Source organism: Giraffa tippelskirchi, chromosome 13, assembly GCF_054371585.1.
Source record: "Giraffa tippelskirchi isolate mGirTip1 chromosome 13, T2T-mGirTip1v1.2.pri, whole genome shotgun sequence".
Classification (NCBI taxonomy): Eukaryota; Metazoa; Chordata; class Mammalia; order Artiodactyla; family Giraffidae; genus Giraffa; species Giraffa tippelskirchi.
The window spans coordinates 105,317,981-105,334,795 of NC_137287.1; the positions used below are offsets into that span (position 1 = coordinate 105,317,981).

Below are 16,815 nucleotides of genomic sequence, written 5' to 3' on the forward strand. Positions count from 1 at the left end.
TCATAAAAGGCATTACTGTTTCTCTCTTGGTCTACTCACTCTGAAAGAAGCCAGGTACCATGCCATGAGGACATTCAAGTACCCAAATGGTTAGACCCAGATGGTAAGGAACTTAGGCTCTTCACTAATAGCCAGTGAGAATCAGAGATCTCGTGCCAATAGCCATGTGAATGAGCTTTCCAGAAAGAGGATCATCCTGCTTCGCTAAAACTTCCAAATATCTACAGCCCCAGGAAGCATCCTTTATTAAAATTCAAGTATTAGTATAATTGATTTACAATATTATAGTAATTTAAGGTGTACAACATAGTGATTCAATATGTATCACAAAATGATCACCATAATAAATATTATTTCCACATATCACTAGTAAAGTTATTACAATATTATTATTATTAACTATATTCCCTATGCTGTACATTACACCCCCAAAACTTGTTTTTTAACTGGAAGTTTGTACTTTTTAATCCTCCTCACCTATTACACTCGTTCACCTATCCACCTCCCCTCTGGCAACCACCACTTTCTTCTCTGTATCTGTGCCTGGTTTTGTTTTATTATATTTGTTAATTTGTTTTTTAGATTACACATGTGAGTGAAATCAGGTATGTGCCTTTCTGTGTCTGACATTTCATTTAGCATAATACTCTCTGGACCCGTCCATGTTGTTGAAAATGGCAAGATTTTATTCTTTTTTATGGCTGAGTAATATTCCATTGTAGGTAGATAAATAAGTAGATACAGAGTAGGCAAGATGAGTAGATATATAGTAGATAAGTAGATATAAATTTTTGAATCATTGTATTTCATTGTATTTTCGTTTTAAAACTCAGCATTCAAAAAAATTAGATCATGGCATCCAGTCCCATCCATTCATGGCAAATAGAAGGGGAAAAAGTGGAAACAGTGACAGACTTTATTTTCTTGGGCTCCAAAATCACTGCAGATGGTGGCTGCAGTCATGAAATTGAAAGACACTTGCTCCTTGGGAGAAAAACTGTGACAAAACTGGACAACATATTAAAAAGCAAAGACATCACTTTGCCGACAAAGGTCCGTCTAGTCAAGGCTATGGTTTTCCCAGTAGTTATGTATGGATGTGAGAGTTGGACAATAACGAAAGCTGAGCACTGAAAAATCGATGCTTTCGAATTGTGATGCAGGAGAAGACTCTTGAGAGTTCCTTGGACTGCAAGGAGATCAAACTAGTCAATCCTAAAGGAAATCAGTCCTGAATATTCATTGGAAGGACTGATGCTGAAGCTGAAACTCCAATACTTTGGCCACCTCATGCGAAGAACTGACTCATTGGAAAAGATCCTGGTGCTGGGAAAGATTGAAGGCAGAAGGAGAAGGGGGCGACAGAGGATGAGATGGTTGAATAGCATCACCAACTCAATTGACATAAGTCTGAGCAAACACTGGGAGGTAGTGAAAGACAGGGAAGCCTGGCCTGCCGCAGTCCATAGGGTTGCAAAAGTCGGACACGACTTAGTGACTGAACAACAACAACAAATTTTTATTTTTATTTGTTTCCAGATATTTTTAAATTTTCTCTTTGATTTTTTCGGTGACCCATTGGTTGTTTAGTACCATGTTGTTTACACTCCACATATTTGTGGTTTTTTTCCAATTTTTTCCTTGTAGCTGATATCTGGTCTTACACTGTTGTGGTCAGTAAAGATGCTTGATATGATTTCAGTCTTCTTAATTTATTGAGACTTGTTTGTGGTTGCTGACAAAGTTCTCTATAGTCAAAGCTGTGGTTTCTCCAGTAGTCACATACAGATGTGAGAGTTGGACCATAAAGAAGGCTGAGCACCAAAGAATTGATGCGTTCAAACTGTGGTGTTGGAGAAGACTCTTGAGAGTCCCTTGGACTGCAAGGAGATCAAACCAGTCAATCCTAAAAGAAATCAATCCTGAATATTCATTGGGAAGACTGATGCTGAAGCTGAAGCTCCAGTATTTTGGCCACCTGATGCAAAGAGTCAACACATTGGAAAAGACCCTGATGCTGGGAAAGATTGAAAGCAGGAGGAGAAGGGGACGACAGAGGATGAGATGGTTGGATGGTATCACCGACTCAATGGATGTGAGTTTGAGCAAACTCCAGGAGATGGTAAAGGACAGGGATGCCTGGCATGCTACAGTTCATGGGGTCACAAAGAGTTGGACACAACTGAGCAACTGAACAACAACTATATACACACACACACACACACATAAATGTATACTATATATATACATATATACATACATACATACATATATATATATATAGTAGTATGTCTTGTTTTTGTATCCATTCAAGCGTTATATGTCTTGTTGGAACATTTAGTCCATTAAAGTAACTCTTGATAGATGTGTTCAGTTCAGTTCAGTCACTCAGTCGTGTCCGACTCTTTGCAGCCCCATGAATTGGAGCACGCCAGGCCTCTCTGTCCATCGCCAACTTCCGGAGTCTACCCAAACCCATGTCCATCGAGTCGGTGATGCCATCTAACCATCTCATCCTCTGTCATCCCCTTCTCCTCCTGCCTCCAATCCTACCCAGCATTAGGGTCTTTTCCAATGAGTCAACTCTTCGCATGAGGTGGCCAAAGTATTGGAGTTTCAGCTTCAACATCAGTCCTTCCAATGAATATTCAGGATTGATCTCCTTTAGGATGGATTGATTGGATCTCCTTGCAGTCCAAGGGACTCTCAAGAGTCTTCTCCAACACCACAGTTCAAAAGCATCAATTCTGCGGCGCTCAGCTTTCTTCACCATCCAACTCTCACATCCACACATGACCGCTGGAAAAACCATAGCCTTGACTAGACGGACTTTTGTTGGCAAAGTAATGTCTCTGCTTTTCAATATGCTATCTAGGTTGGCCATAACCTTCCTTCCAAGGTGTAAGCGTCTTTTAATTTCATGGCTGCAATCACCATCAGCAGTGATTTTGGAGCCCCAAAAAATAAAGTCTGACACTGTTTCCACTGTTTCCCCATCTATTTGCCATGAAGTAATAGGACCAGATGCCATGATCTTAGTTTTCTGAACGTTGAGCTTGAAGCCAACTTTTTCACCCCCCCTTTTCACTTTCATCAAGAGGCTCTTTAGTTCTTCTTCACTTTCTGCCATAAGGGTGGTGTCATCTGCATATCTAAGGTTATTGATATTTCTCCTGGCAATCTTGATTCCAGCTTGTATTTCTTCCAACCCAGCGTTTCTCATGATGTACTCTGCATAGAAGTTAAATAAGCAGGGTGACAATATACAGCCTTGACGTACTCCTTTTCCGATTTGGACCCAGTCTGTTGTTCCATGTCCAGTTCTAACTGTTGCTTCCTGACCTGCATACAGGTTTCTCAAGAGACAGGTCAGATGGTCTGGTATTCCCATCTCTTTCAGAATTGTCCACAGTTTACTGTGATCCACACACTCAACTTTGTACTTATTGCCATTTTGTTAATTGTTTTTTGACTTCTCTTTCAAATACGAATTAAAACCCTGCTGGGTAGAGGTTTTTTTTGTTGTTGTCTATACCATGCAGCTTGCGGAATCTTAGTTCCTGACCAGGGATCGAACCCATACCCTCTGCAGTGGAAGAGTCCTAACCACTAGACCACTAGGGAACTCCCCTGGGTAGAGTATTCTTGGTTGTAAGTTTTTTTCCTTTGATCATTTTGAGAGTTTGAGTGTATTATGTCACTTTCTTCTGACCTACAAAGATTCTGCTGAAAAGTCAACTGATTGTCTTATGGGAGTTCCTTTGTAACTAGTTGCTTTTCCCTTGACACTTTTGAGTGTCTCATTATATCTAATCTTTGCATTTAAAATTTTATTTATTTTTTGCCTGTGCTGGGTCTTCATTGCTGTGGGCTTTTCTCTAGCTGCAGCAAGCAGGGGCTACTCTCTAGTTGTGGTATGCAGGCTTCTCACTGTGGTGGCTTCTCTTGTTGCAGACCACAAGCTCTAGAGCTTGTAGGCTTCAGTAGTTGTGGCTCCTAGACTTTAGAGCACAAGCTCAATAGTTGTGGCTTATGGGCTTAGTTGCTCTTTGGCATGTGGGATCTTCCTAGACCTGGGATTAAACCCGTATCTCCTGTATTGGCAGGTGAATTCTTTACCACTAAGCCACCAGGGAAGCCCTAATCTTTGCCATTTTAATTATAATGTAACTTGGTGTGACCTCTTTAGAGTTATCTTATTTGAGGCTCTTTGTGCTTCCTGAACTTGAATGTCTGTGTCCTTTTCCACGTTAGTGAAGGTTTTAGCTATTATTTCTTCAAATAAGTTCTTCACCTCTTTCCTTCTTATTCTTCTGGGATTCCTATAATGTAATGTTAGTATGCTTGATGTTGACCCAGAAGTCTCTTATACTATCCTTTTTTTTTTTTTTTTATGTATACATGGCATGTGGAATCTTAGTTACCTGACCAGGGATCAAACTCGTGCCCCCCTACATTGGAAGCATGGAGTCTTAACCACTGGACTGCTAGGGAAATCCCAAACTATCCTCATTTTTAAAAAACTCTTTATCCTTTTCAGCTTGGGTGATTTCCACTACTCTGTCTTCCAGTTCACTGACCTGTTGCTTTGTATCATCTAGTCTTATGTTGATTCCTTCAGTGTGTTTTTTAATTTCAGTCATTGTATTCTTCAGCTCTGTTTGTTTCTTCTTTAACTCTGTTGAACTTATCTTTGTGTTCATCCATTCTTCTCCTGAGTTCACAGAACATGTTTATGATCATTACCTTGAACTTTTTATCAGATAGATTGCTTATCTCTACCTCACTTAGTTCTTTTTCTGGGTGTTTGTCTTAATCCTTTGTTTAGAAACATACTCCTCTGTCTTCTCATTTTGATTAATTCTCTGAGGTTTTCTATGTTTTTCCTATGTTTTACGTAGGTCAGTTATGTTTCCTAATCTTGGAGAAGATTAGGACATAACTGTCCTTATATAGGAGGTGTCATATGGCCCAGCAGCACATTCCCCCAGTCACCAGAGCTGTATACTTTAGGAGTGCTCCCTTTGTGAGCTGTTTGGGCCCTTCTGCCTGTGCTGGGGCCAACTGCTGAGGGTATGTTGGTAGGCAGGACTGGCCCCTGGCCTGGTTGACTGCCAGTCCCTTCTTTGTGTAGTGGTTGTTGGCCCATTAATGGGGAGGACTGGGTCCCAGAGCAGCTGGCTGCATAGCTTAGGGGTTCCCAGGGCTGGTGCCAGCCTGCTGGTGGTTGGATAAACCCTGGGTGTTAATAGGCTAGTGGGAGGACTTCAAAATGATGCTTCTAAGCACCAGTGTTCTTATGATAGAACAAGCTTCCATAAATGGGCTGCTGCCAGTGTTTGAGTCCCCAGGGGAAGTCCTGGTTGCCTTCTGCTTCTCCAACAGTCTCTCTAAAATCAGCAAGTGGGTCTGACCCAGGCTCCTTGGGACTGGAGTAGCCTCTCCACTGAGACTCACAGTGTGAGATTTTATACACCTCCTTTAAGAGGAGAGCTTCTGTATCCCACAGCCTTCTGACTCTGTTCTGGGGGCTCATCTTCCTATGCAAGACCCCCAGCCTGGGGAGCCAGATGAGGGTCTCATACCTCTCACTCCTTGGAGCAAACCTCCGCAATTGTGATTATCCTCCTGTCTGTGGGTTACCTACCTAGAATTGTGGTCTTAAGTATACTTCATCTCTGCCCCTCCTACTGATTTGTTATGATTCTTTCTTTATATCTTTAGTAGTAGAAAATCTTTTCTGCTGGTCCTCAAGTTGTGCTTATAGATAGTTACCATATAAATAGTTGTAATTTTGGTGTGCCTGTGAGAGGACGTAAGCTCAGGATGTGCCATCTTGGCCTGCTCCTCTCCTCACCAAATCTATGAGAGACCCTGAGACAGGACTGCCTAGCCAAACTACTCCCAAATTCTTGACATACAGAAACCATGAGATGATAAATATTTATTGTTTTTAACTGTAAAGTTTTGGAGTAATTTGTTGTACACCTGCATACTAAGTTGTTTCAGTCATGTTCAACTCTTTGTGACCCTATGGACTGTAGCCCACCAGGCTCTTCTGTCCATGGGATTCTCCAGGCAAGAATACTGGAGTGGATTGCCATGACCTTCTCCAGGGGATCTTCCCAACCCAGGGATTGACCTCCCATCTCTTATGTCTCCTTCATTGACAGTCGAGTTCTTTACCACTAGCACCACCTGGCAAGCCCAAAAGTGTTAGTTACTCAGTTGTATCCAACTCTTTGGGAACCCAAGGACTGTTGTCTGACAGGCTCCTCTGTCCATGGGATTCTCCAAACAAGAACACTGGAGTGGGTTGCCATTCCTTTCTCCAAGGGATCTTCCCAGCCCAGATTGAACCCTGGCCTCCTGCACTGCAGGCCGTTTCTTTCCCGTCTGAGCCACATAGATAACTAATACCTATGGCCACCTCTGAGTTCATCAGGGCAGAATATACAATCCTCATGCAGAGAGAGGTATAGTAGAGAGAGAAACTGGAATATTTGGTGAACATAATATCTACAACAGTAACTAGAATATTTAAATCTACTCCTCTACCTTTCCATTAGACAGATAACTGAAGCGAGAAATAAATCATGCAACCTCTCAGCATTTACTCCCTTTTCCCTATCCTATTATCCAGCATGTTCCGTAATCAGCAAATAAGGCATTTTAAGTCTGGGTTCTGATACTCCCTTCCTAATCCCTGTTATTCAGTTGCTCAGTTGTGTCTGATTCTTTGCAATCCCATGGATTGCAGCATACCAGGCTTCCCTATCCTTCACTATCTCCTGGAGTTTGCTCAAACTCATATCCATTGAATCGGTGATGCCATCCAACCATCTCATCGTCTGTCATCTCCTTCTCCTCCTGCCTTCAATCTTTCCCAGCACCAAGATTTTTTCTAATGTGTCAGCTCTTTGCATCAGGTGGCCAAAGTTCTGGAGCTTCAGCTTCAGCATCAATCCTTCCATGAATATTCAGGATTGATTTCCTTTAGGATTGACTGGTTTGATCTCCTTGCAGTCCAAGGGACTCTCAAGAGTCTTCTCCAACCAACACCACAGTTTGAACGCATCAATTCTTTAGCCCTCAGCTTTCTTTATGGTCCAACTGTCACATCCATACGTGACTATTGCAAAAGCCATACCTTTGACTATATAATTCCTATTATTGTTTTAATCTCAATTTAGTTAGGAAATTTCCTAGCAGTCCAGTGGTTAGGACTCCATGTGGCATGGCCAAAAACTTTTCTTCAATTTTATTTAATAATCAGTGAGGTTGAGAGTATATAGTTCAGTGGTTCTTATATGTTTATTATGTTTTACAACATTTATGGTTATTTTTGTTTGTTTTCAGTGGTTTTTATTATAAAACGGATGCAGAAAAACACACCGAGCTTAGTGAAGTATTACAAAGTGAGCTCTTTTTAAACCAGTACTCAGGTCAAGCAGTAAAACTTTGTTAACTCTCTCAGAAGACTTCCTTGTACCTTATCCTAATCATATAAGCACATTCTTCCTCTCAAAAATAACCACAATTCTGACTTACAGCAATAATCTCCTTGCATTTCTTTATAATCTTCTCAGATGAGTATGATACTACAGTTTAGTCTTGCCCTTTTAAAAATTATTGTATCTTTTGTCTTTGCTCTGTGTTTTAAGTCTCTTAATTTATTGTTTCTTTCTCCATCAGTTTCTTTTCCTTAAAATTCATCTGTTGAAGAACCTGGTCCATTTGACTTGTAGAGTTCCCACAGTCTGGATTTTACTAATTGCAATTCAAGGACAGTTCACAATTGTTGTGTGTCCTTTGTTTCGCCTACAAATTAGCAGCTGGATGCAGAGACTTTATCAGACTCCAGGTTTGATTCCTTTGAAAAGACTACACATTACTTGTGTTTGCCTGGTTGTTCCTCTTTTTGTGTGATGATGTTGTTGTTCAGTCGTGTCCAACTGACTCTCTGCATGACGTTAACAGCCACTGATGCTTCTTGCCTGGATCCACTAATTCACTGGGGGTTAAAAACTGGTGATTTTCTAATCCTTTTTTATTTATTTGCTGAAATACATCTATAAAATACATGCTTCTGATTTTACTTCTTACTTACCCAATGGTAGAATTCATCATGGGAAGGCAGGATAAATGCTTGATCCTTTCCCTTTATTTGCCAGTTATCAAGATAATGAATTGACTCACTATTATACCCCAAATATGATCAGCTTTTTAAAATATCACTGTGAGCTCAAGGGCTTAAGCATATTTCATCAGTTTTAATCCACTGCACTTATTATTTTATATTGATGGTCCAGTTATCCCATTTTTGCTCAGTAAGTGCTTCTTCAGCTTGTTTCCTGAGTTCTTTTGACATGTCTTTAACAGCTTCCTTGCTAGATAGTACGACAAAATGTTTCAGATTCATCTTGTACTTTGCCTGCCCAGATATAGAATCAACTATTTCTTAAAGACACTCTAGTTTCTTTTAGGGGAAATAGTATTTCAGGATCACAATCTGAGCATTAGAGATTCTTATTACTACTGGGTACATCACTGTTTTTAGACCTAGTCTGGTTGTTAGTTTTCCCTTCAGTTCAGTTCAGTTCAGTTGCTCAGTCGTGTCTGACTCTTTGCGACCCCATGAATCACAGCACGCCAGGCCTCCCTGTCCATCACCAACTCCTGGAATTTACCCAAACTCATGTCCATCGAATCGGTGATGCCATCCAGCCATCTCATCCTCTGTCGTCCCCTTCTCCTCCTGCCCCCAATCCTTCCCAGAATCAGGGTCTTTTCCAATGAGTCAACTCTTCCCATGAGGTGGCCAAAGTATTGGAGTTTCAGCTTCAACATCAGTCCTTCCAATGAACAGCCTGATCTCCTTTAGGATGGACTGGTTGGATCTCCTTGCAGTCCAAGGGACTCTCAAGAGTCTTCTCCAACACCACAGTTCAAAAGCATCAATTCTTTGGCACTCAGCCTTCTTTATAGTCCAACTCTCACATCCATACATGACCACTGGAAAAACCATAGCCTTGACTAGTCAGACCTTTATTGGCAAAGTAATGTCTCTGCTTTTTAATATGCTATCTAGGTTGGCCATAACTTTCCTTCCAAGGAGTAAGCGTCTTTTAGTTTGATGGCTGCAGTCACCATCTGCAGTGATTTTGGAGCCCAAAAAAATAAAGTCTGACACTGTTTCCACTGTTTCCCCATCTATTTCCCATGAAGTGATGGGACCAGATGCCATGATCTTAGTTTTCTGAATGTTGAGCTGTAAGCCAACTTTTTCACTCTCCTCTCTCACTTTCATCAAGAGGCTTTTTAGTTCTTCTTCACTTTCTGCCATTAGGGTGGTATCATCTGCATATCTGAGGTTATTGATATTTCTCCTGGCAATCTTGATTCCAGCTTGTGCTTCTTCCAGCCCAATGTTTCTCATGATGTACTCTGCATATAAGTTAAATAAGCAGAGTGACAACATACAGCCTTGACGTACTCCTTTTCCGATTTGGACCCAGTCTGTTGTTCCATGTCCAGTTCTAACTGTTGCTTCCTGACTTGCATACAGGTTTCTAAAGAGGCAGGTCAAGTGGTCTGGTATTCCCATCTCTTTCAGAATTGTCCACAGTTTATTGTGATCCACACAGTCAAAGGCTTTGGCATAGTCAATAAAGCAGAAATAGATGTTTTTCTGGAACTCTCTTGCTTTTTCAATGATCCAGCAGATGTTGGCAATCTGATCTCTGGTTCCTCTGCCTTTTCTAAAACCAGCTTGAACATCTGGAAGTTCACGGTTCAAGTACTACTGAAGCCTGGCTTGGAGAATTTTGAGCATTACTTTACTAGCGTGTGAGAGGAGTGCAATTGTGCGGTAGTTTGAGCATTCTTTGGCATTGCCTTTTTTGGGGATTGGAATGAAAACTGAGCTTTTCCAGTCCTGTGGCCACTGCTGAGTTTTCCAAGTTTGCTGGCATATCGAGTGCAGCACTTTCACAGTATCATCTTTCAGGATTTGAAATAGTTCAACTGGAATTCCATCACTTCCACTAGCTTTGTTCGTAGTGATGCTTTCTAAGGCCCACTTGACTTCACATTCCAGGATGTCTGGCTCTAGGTGAGTGATCACACCATCGTGATTATCTGGGTCGTGAAGATCTTTTTCATACCATTCTTTTGTATATTCTTGCCACCTCGTCTTAATATCTTCTGCTTCTGTTAGGTCCATACCATTTCTGTCCTTTATCGAGCCCATCTTTGCATGAAATGTTTCCTTAGTATCTCTAATTTTCTTGAAGAGATCTCTAGTCTTTCCCATTCTGTTGTTTTCCTCTATTTCTTGGCATTGATCGCTGAGGAAGGCTTTCTTATCTCTCCTTGCTATTCTTTGAAACTCTGCATTCAAATGGGTGTATCTTTCCTTTTCTCCTTTGGTTTTCGCTTCTCTTCTTTTCCCAGCTATTTGTAAGGCCTCCTCAGACAGCCCTTTTGCTTTTTTGCATTTCTTTTCCATGGGGATTTTCTTGATCCCTGTCTCCTGTACAATGCCACGAACCTCTGTCCATAGTTCATCAGGCACTCTGTCTATCAGATCTAGTCCCTTAAATCTATTTCTCACTTCCACTGTATAATCATAAGGGATTTGATCTAGGCCATACCTGAATGGGCTAGTGGTTTTCCCTACTTTCTTCAATTCCAGTCTGAATTTGGCAATAAGGAGTTCATGATCTGAGCCACAGTCCGCTCCCAGTCTTGTTTTAGCTGACTGTATAGAGCTTCTCCATCTTTGGCTGCAAAGAATATAATCAATCTGATTTTGATGTTGACCATCTGGTGATGTCCATGTGTAGAGTCTTCTCTTGTGTTGTTGGAAGAGGGTGTTTGCTATGACCAGTGCGTTCTCTTGGCAGAACTCTATTAGCCTTTGCCCTGCTTCATTCTGTACTCCAAGGCCAAATTTGCCTGTTACTCCAGGTGTTTCCCGACTTCCTACGTTTGCATTCCAGTCCCCTATAATGAAAAGGACATCTTTTTTGGGTGTTAGTTCTAGAAGGTCTTGTAGGTCTTCATAGAACCATTCAACTTAAGCTTCTTCAGTGTTACTGGTCGGGGCATAGACTTGGATTACCATGATATTGAATGGTTTGCCTTGGAAACGAACAGAGATCATTCTGTCATTTTTGGGATTGCATCCAAGTACTGCATTTCAGACTCTTTTGTTGACCATGATGGCTACTCCATTTCTTCTAAGGGATTCTTGCCCACAGTAGTAGATACAATGGTCATCTGAGTTAAATTCGCCCATTCCAGTTCATCTTAGTTCGCTGATTCCTAGAATGTCAATGTTCACTCTTGTCATCTCCTGTTTGACCACTTCCAATTTGCCTTGATTCATGGACCTAACATTCCAGATTCCTATGCAATATTGCTCTTTACAGCATCAGACCTTGCTTCTATCACCAGTCCCATCCACACCTGGTTATTGTTTTTGCTTTGGGTCCATCCCTTCCTTCTTCCTGTAGTTATTTCTCCACTGATCTCCAGTAGCATATTGGGCACCTACTGACCTGGGGAGTTCCTCTTCCAGTATCCTATCATTTTGCCTTTTCATACTGTTCATGGGGTTCTCAAGGCAAGAATGTGAAGTGGTTTGCCATTCCCTTCTCCGGTGGACCACATTCTGTCAGACCTCTCCACCTTGACCCGTCCATCTTGGGTGGCCCCACACAGCATGGCTTTGTTTCATTGAATTAGACAAGGCTGTGGTCGGTGTGATCAGATTGGCTAGTTTTCTGTGATTATGGTTTCAGCCTGTCTGCCCACTGACGCCCTCTTGCAACACCTACTGTCTTACTTCTGTTTCTCTTACCTTGGACGTTGGGTATCTCCTCATGGTTGTTCCAGCAAAGTGCAACCGCTGCTCCTTATCTTGGACGAGGGGTATCTCCTCATGGTCGCCCCTTCTGACCTTGAACATGGAGTAGCTCCTCTCGGCCCTCCTGCGGCTGAGCAGCTGCCACTCCTTGGACGTGGGGTAGCTCCTCTCGGCTGCCGCCCCTGACCTCAGACGTGGGGTAGCTCCTCTCGGCTGCGCTTCTGCTTGGTCTGTTGTGAGCTTCAGTTCATTTTTATGCTAAGTGTCCATTATTTCCTAAATCTTAGGGTTGTATTTTCTACATCAATTTTGAAAAATGTTTAACTTTATTTGAAACTCCAGTCAGTGTTCTGAAGTGGTTGTTTAATTTTGCACTTCTATCCACAATGTAGGGCTTCCCTCGTAGCTCATTTGGTGAAGAAACTGCCTGCAAGGCAGGAGACCCAGGTTCAATTCCTGGGTTGGGAAGATCCCCTGGAGAAGGAAAAGGCAACCTACTCCAGTCTTCTTGCCTGGAGAATCCCTTGGATAGAGGAGCCTGGCAGGCTACTGTCCATGGGGTCACAAAGAGACTACCATCCACAATGTATGAGCATTCCAGTTATCCCACATATTCATCAATAATTTTAATTGTCAGTCTTTTAATAACCTACCTGGTGCATGTGTCATGGTATGTCACTTTGATTCTTATTTGCATTCTCTGGATGAGTAATGATGTTGAGCAGCTTTATCAGTTGTTAGGCAGTTGAATATCTTTTGTGATGTGTTTGTTCAAAACTTTTGCTCAGTTTTTTAATCGGGTTGTGGTCTCTCTTTTAGTAGGTTTTAGTAGGAGTTCTTTTGTATTCTGGATAAAAGTTCTTAGACAGATATATGTGTTAAGAATGTTTTCTCCTGGCCTGTGCCTTACCTTTTCACTTTCTTAATCTGTTGATGAGCTCATGGACTTCCCAGGTGGCGCTAGTGGTAAAAAAACAAACAAACAAAAAACCTGCCTGCCAGTGCAGGGGATGTAAGGGACACAGGTTCGAGTCCTGGGTTGGGGCGATCCCCAGGAGAAGGGCATGGCAACCCACTCCAGTATTCTTGTCTGGAGAATCCCATGGACAGAGGAGCCTGGCAGGCTACAGTCCATGAGGTCCCAAAGAGTCTGACATGACAGAAGTGACTTAACACATTCATGATGAGCTCATAGGGTAAGTCTTGCTTATCATGGGATATTTCCATGATACATTGTACATTTTTAAGTTTTGAATTATATTTTGTAATTTTTAAAAACCCTCCTTTGGTAGGACTTTATCTCTAAAAATTTTGTATGATCTGAGTTGAGATTTCTCCTCTAGAGAAGGTTTGTATTTGCTCTTGTCATATGTCTTAAAGTAGGACCACTTTGTTACTTTAATGTTTTGGCTTGAAGGTCCTAAAGACATGTAGTTAGTGCAGATATGATTCTCAAACCCATCTGAGGGTGGGCCTGTGGTTACAAATTCTTGAGGGAAATTTTTTTTCATGCAGAGCAAGCTAAAACAGACATACTTCCTTGGTATGTCTCTTTGATGGTGGAAAAACTCTGGTCCCAATTTTTCCTTGGCATCCTGCTTCATTTTCTGTCCATGTGTCTTTTAAAACATCAGGTCCTTGATTACCAAGACAAGCAACCTCCTTCACATCCCCATCTATAGGATCAATTCATATTTGTTCTACAATTTAAATTCCCTCTTTATTTTTAGGCCCTCAACTTAAAAAAAAAAAAAAGTTTCTTAGGAGCTCAAATGTACTATTTAAAATAATGTTTATGGTATTTTAGTCAGCAAGTTTAGGTGTTTTGTAGCAGGGTAGGAGGGTATTAGAAAATACAGACTTAAATATTAGTGGAAATACAATGCCAAACATTTCTGTACCCATTAAATCATTCCTCTTTTCGTCTCCTCACAGTCCCTTGGGAGAAAATATGTAATAAAGATGTGAGGGCCTCTTTACTCAACACAGACTTCCTCAGAGTCTGAAAAGTCAAAACAGTGTCCCTTAACTTTCCTCATTAATTTTGCTTAACCCTTAAGGAGTTTGTTAACATTTGGTTTTGCTTAATTTTACCCACATCCTCTTTTCTCAGAAATGGGCATTATATGGGGGTTCAAATGGCTTCTTGAACATCAAATAACTCTTAAAAGTAAAACTGTGATGTATTAAGTGCGAATGAATCAAACAGGGATTAAATTTCCATTGAAACACATGGATTTAATAATTAACAGGAAAGCTCCTCCTAATTAAAAAAATGTTTTCAGATAATGTTTGAAATGTTAGAGAAATGCAAGATGTTGCTGATTGTATTGTCTCAGCTTATAGATTTCCTCTGAAACTCTGCTATCACAGCCATAGACCAGGTAGTCCCAACCAGTGAGTAATCAAGTTAGTAGTTTTGGGGCAAATAGTAAGGATATAAGAAATTTTAGCTACTCTATTTTTCATGTGTTGGAAAATCCCTAAACTTGATGTTGATGGAAGAAACTTGTTGCATCAGTCTAGTAGAGGAGTCTACTGCTCTCAGTCCAGTAGAGGAGTCAATATGCAAACAAATGAAAGCAATAGAATATGCAGGGAATAGTACTGAGAAAAGGAGGGCTTAGTACTTGCAGCCTAAAGTGCCATAGAAGGTCAGCCCACATGATGCTTGGCATGAGTCCTAAAGGAAGAGCCATTTACCTGCTGTGCTACCATCAGCAGAGGGATAGCACACGTGAAGACTTAGAGGTGGGAAAAACAGATAGGAATTTGGGGAGTACTACAATTGAGAGTGGTCCAGTGAAAGACAGGCCTACATGGGTAGTTAGTGAAAAAGTGAAAGTGAAAGTCGCTCCGTCATGTACAACTCTTTGCAACTCCATGGACTACAGTCCATGGAATTCTCCAGGCCGGAATACTGGAGTGGGTAGCCTTTCCCTTCTCCAGGGGATATTCCCAGCCCAGGGATCGAACCCAAGTCTCCCACATTGCAGGTGGATGCTTTACCAACTGAGCTATCAGGAAAGCCCATGGGTAGTTAGACATCTGACTAAAGAAGAATTGGTCTCCAAGGATCTTGGGTTTTATCCTGAAAAATCAGTATTTTGATTATTATAACAGCGCTTCACTCATTTTATATGTATTTTTGATATCACCTTTATCAAGGCATAGTTTATATAGAATAAAATGCACCTATTTTAAGCATACACCTTGGTGACTCGACAGATTTATATACCTATGTAACTACTATCACTCAGTCCATAGAATGTTATCATTATCTCAGAGAATCCCTTGTGCCTTTCTCTTTTTCTGAGAAATATCCTTTCTCAGTCAATTACCCCAATCCCCAATCCACACACCTAGGCAACCACTATATATTTCTATCAATATAAATTAGATATAGCTTTTTCAAAGTTTTAATTAAATAGAATTATATAATATATATTCTTGTGTCTATATATACTTCTTTTTGCTCAGCATGGTATTTTTGAGGTCACCCACCTTGTTGTGTTTAGCAGTAGTTCTTTTTTATTTATTGCTGAGATTTTGTTAGATTTATATACTTTGTTCATCTACTTATTTGTTGGAGGACATTGGGTCATTTTCAGTTTATGGCTATTGAAAGTGAGAGTCTCTGTCATGTCCCACTCTTTGCGAACCCATGGACTGTAGCCTGCCAACTCTTCCATGGAATTCTCCAGGCCAAAATACTGGAGTGGGTAGCCTTTCCCATCTCCAGGTGATCTTTCCAACCCAAGGATCGAACCCAGGTGTCTCACATTACAGGCGGTTTCTTTACCATCTGAGCTACCAGGGAAGGTCTTCTGGCTATTATAAAGTGGCTATAAACATTTGTGTATAAGTCTTTATCAGTACTCACTTAAACATGTGTTGTAGCTAATAAATTTTCTAGAAAGACCCTATCACCCCACCACCTTTAGCCAAATTATCTGTATATGTTGCTGGGAGTGAAGGGAGAGCAGCATGGAGAATTTGTTTCAGGTTGGGGCAGTCATGGTACCTCATTCCCCTACAACAATAATTGGTCCAAGGATCAGGCATGTGACCGAAGATTAGTTAGAGCCTTTTCCCAGAAGAAAGTCTTTTTTTTTTTCCATTTGGCTTGCTAAAATGGGACTATATAAGCTTGAAGCTGCCACATCTCTCTTCCCTGGTGGCATAGAGGAAGGCCTTCTGTGGTAGGAGAGAATAATAACAATGCATGAGAGAAAATGGAGATGGGTGAAAGAGAAAGAGAATTCCTACCTCCTCTAGTAATTACCTGTGCCTGAGAGGAATACCCACATTTAGACAGAATTGGGAAACCAAAGAGAGGAGAGCATGGCAACCCACTCCAGTATTCTTGCCTGGAAAATCCCATGGACAGAGGAGCCTGGCGGGCTAGAGTCCATGGGGTTGCAAAGGGTCGGACATGACTGAAGCAACTTAGCACACACGCATGGGAATCTAAAGAACCTGATAAAGAGAAAATGGAGGCTAGAAGAGAAAGACACAGTGGAGACAGCTAAAACTCATGGATCATGTTTTCAGTATCTTAAGATCCATATGCCAGCTTTTTTTAACTTTGAAATTAAACAAGGAAGCTGCCAGCCTGAGGCTTTGACAAAGAGGAGTAAGTTGACTCCTCACTGTGGATCAAGGGTATCACTCAGACAGAAAACTGTTTCCCTACCTCTCTTAAGGAGCTAAGTTTTAGAGGATAAAATGAGAAAGAGACTAGAGCACTTTAGGCAAAGATATATAGATAAGAAACATTTAATGTTCTAGAGTGTATGGTCAAAGATAGGGCATAGCCAGAAATAATACTGCAGAAGCAGGAGTTGGGTCATGAAGGACCTAGAATGCCACACTTAGAAGTTACATTTTATGTTGTAGGCATTGGGAAGTTATATTAATTTTTCAGACCTGCTAAACAAAAG

General features: G+C 41.1%; 1 protein-coding gene across 7 annotated transcripts in view; it reads left to right on the forward strand.

The window, feature by feature from the left end:
• The window catches only part of ASIP (agouti signaling protein), a 173,883-nt gene that overhangs the window by 16,763 nt on the left and 140,305 nt on the right, over nt 1–16,815 (forward strand). The gene's annotated exons all lie outside the window — the stretch shown is intronic.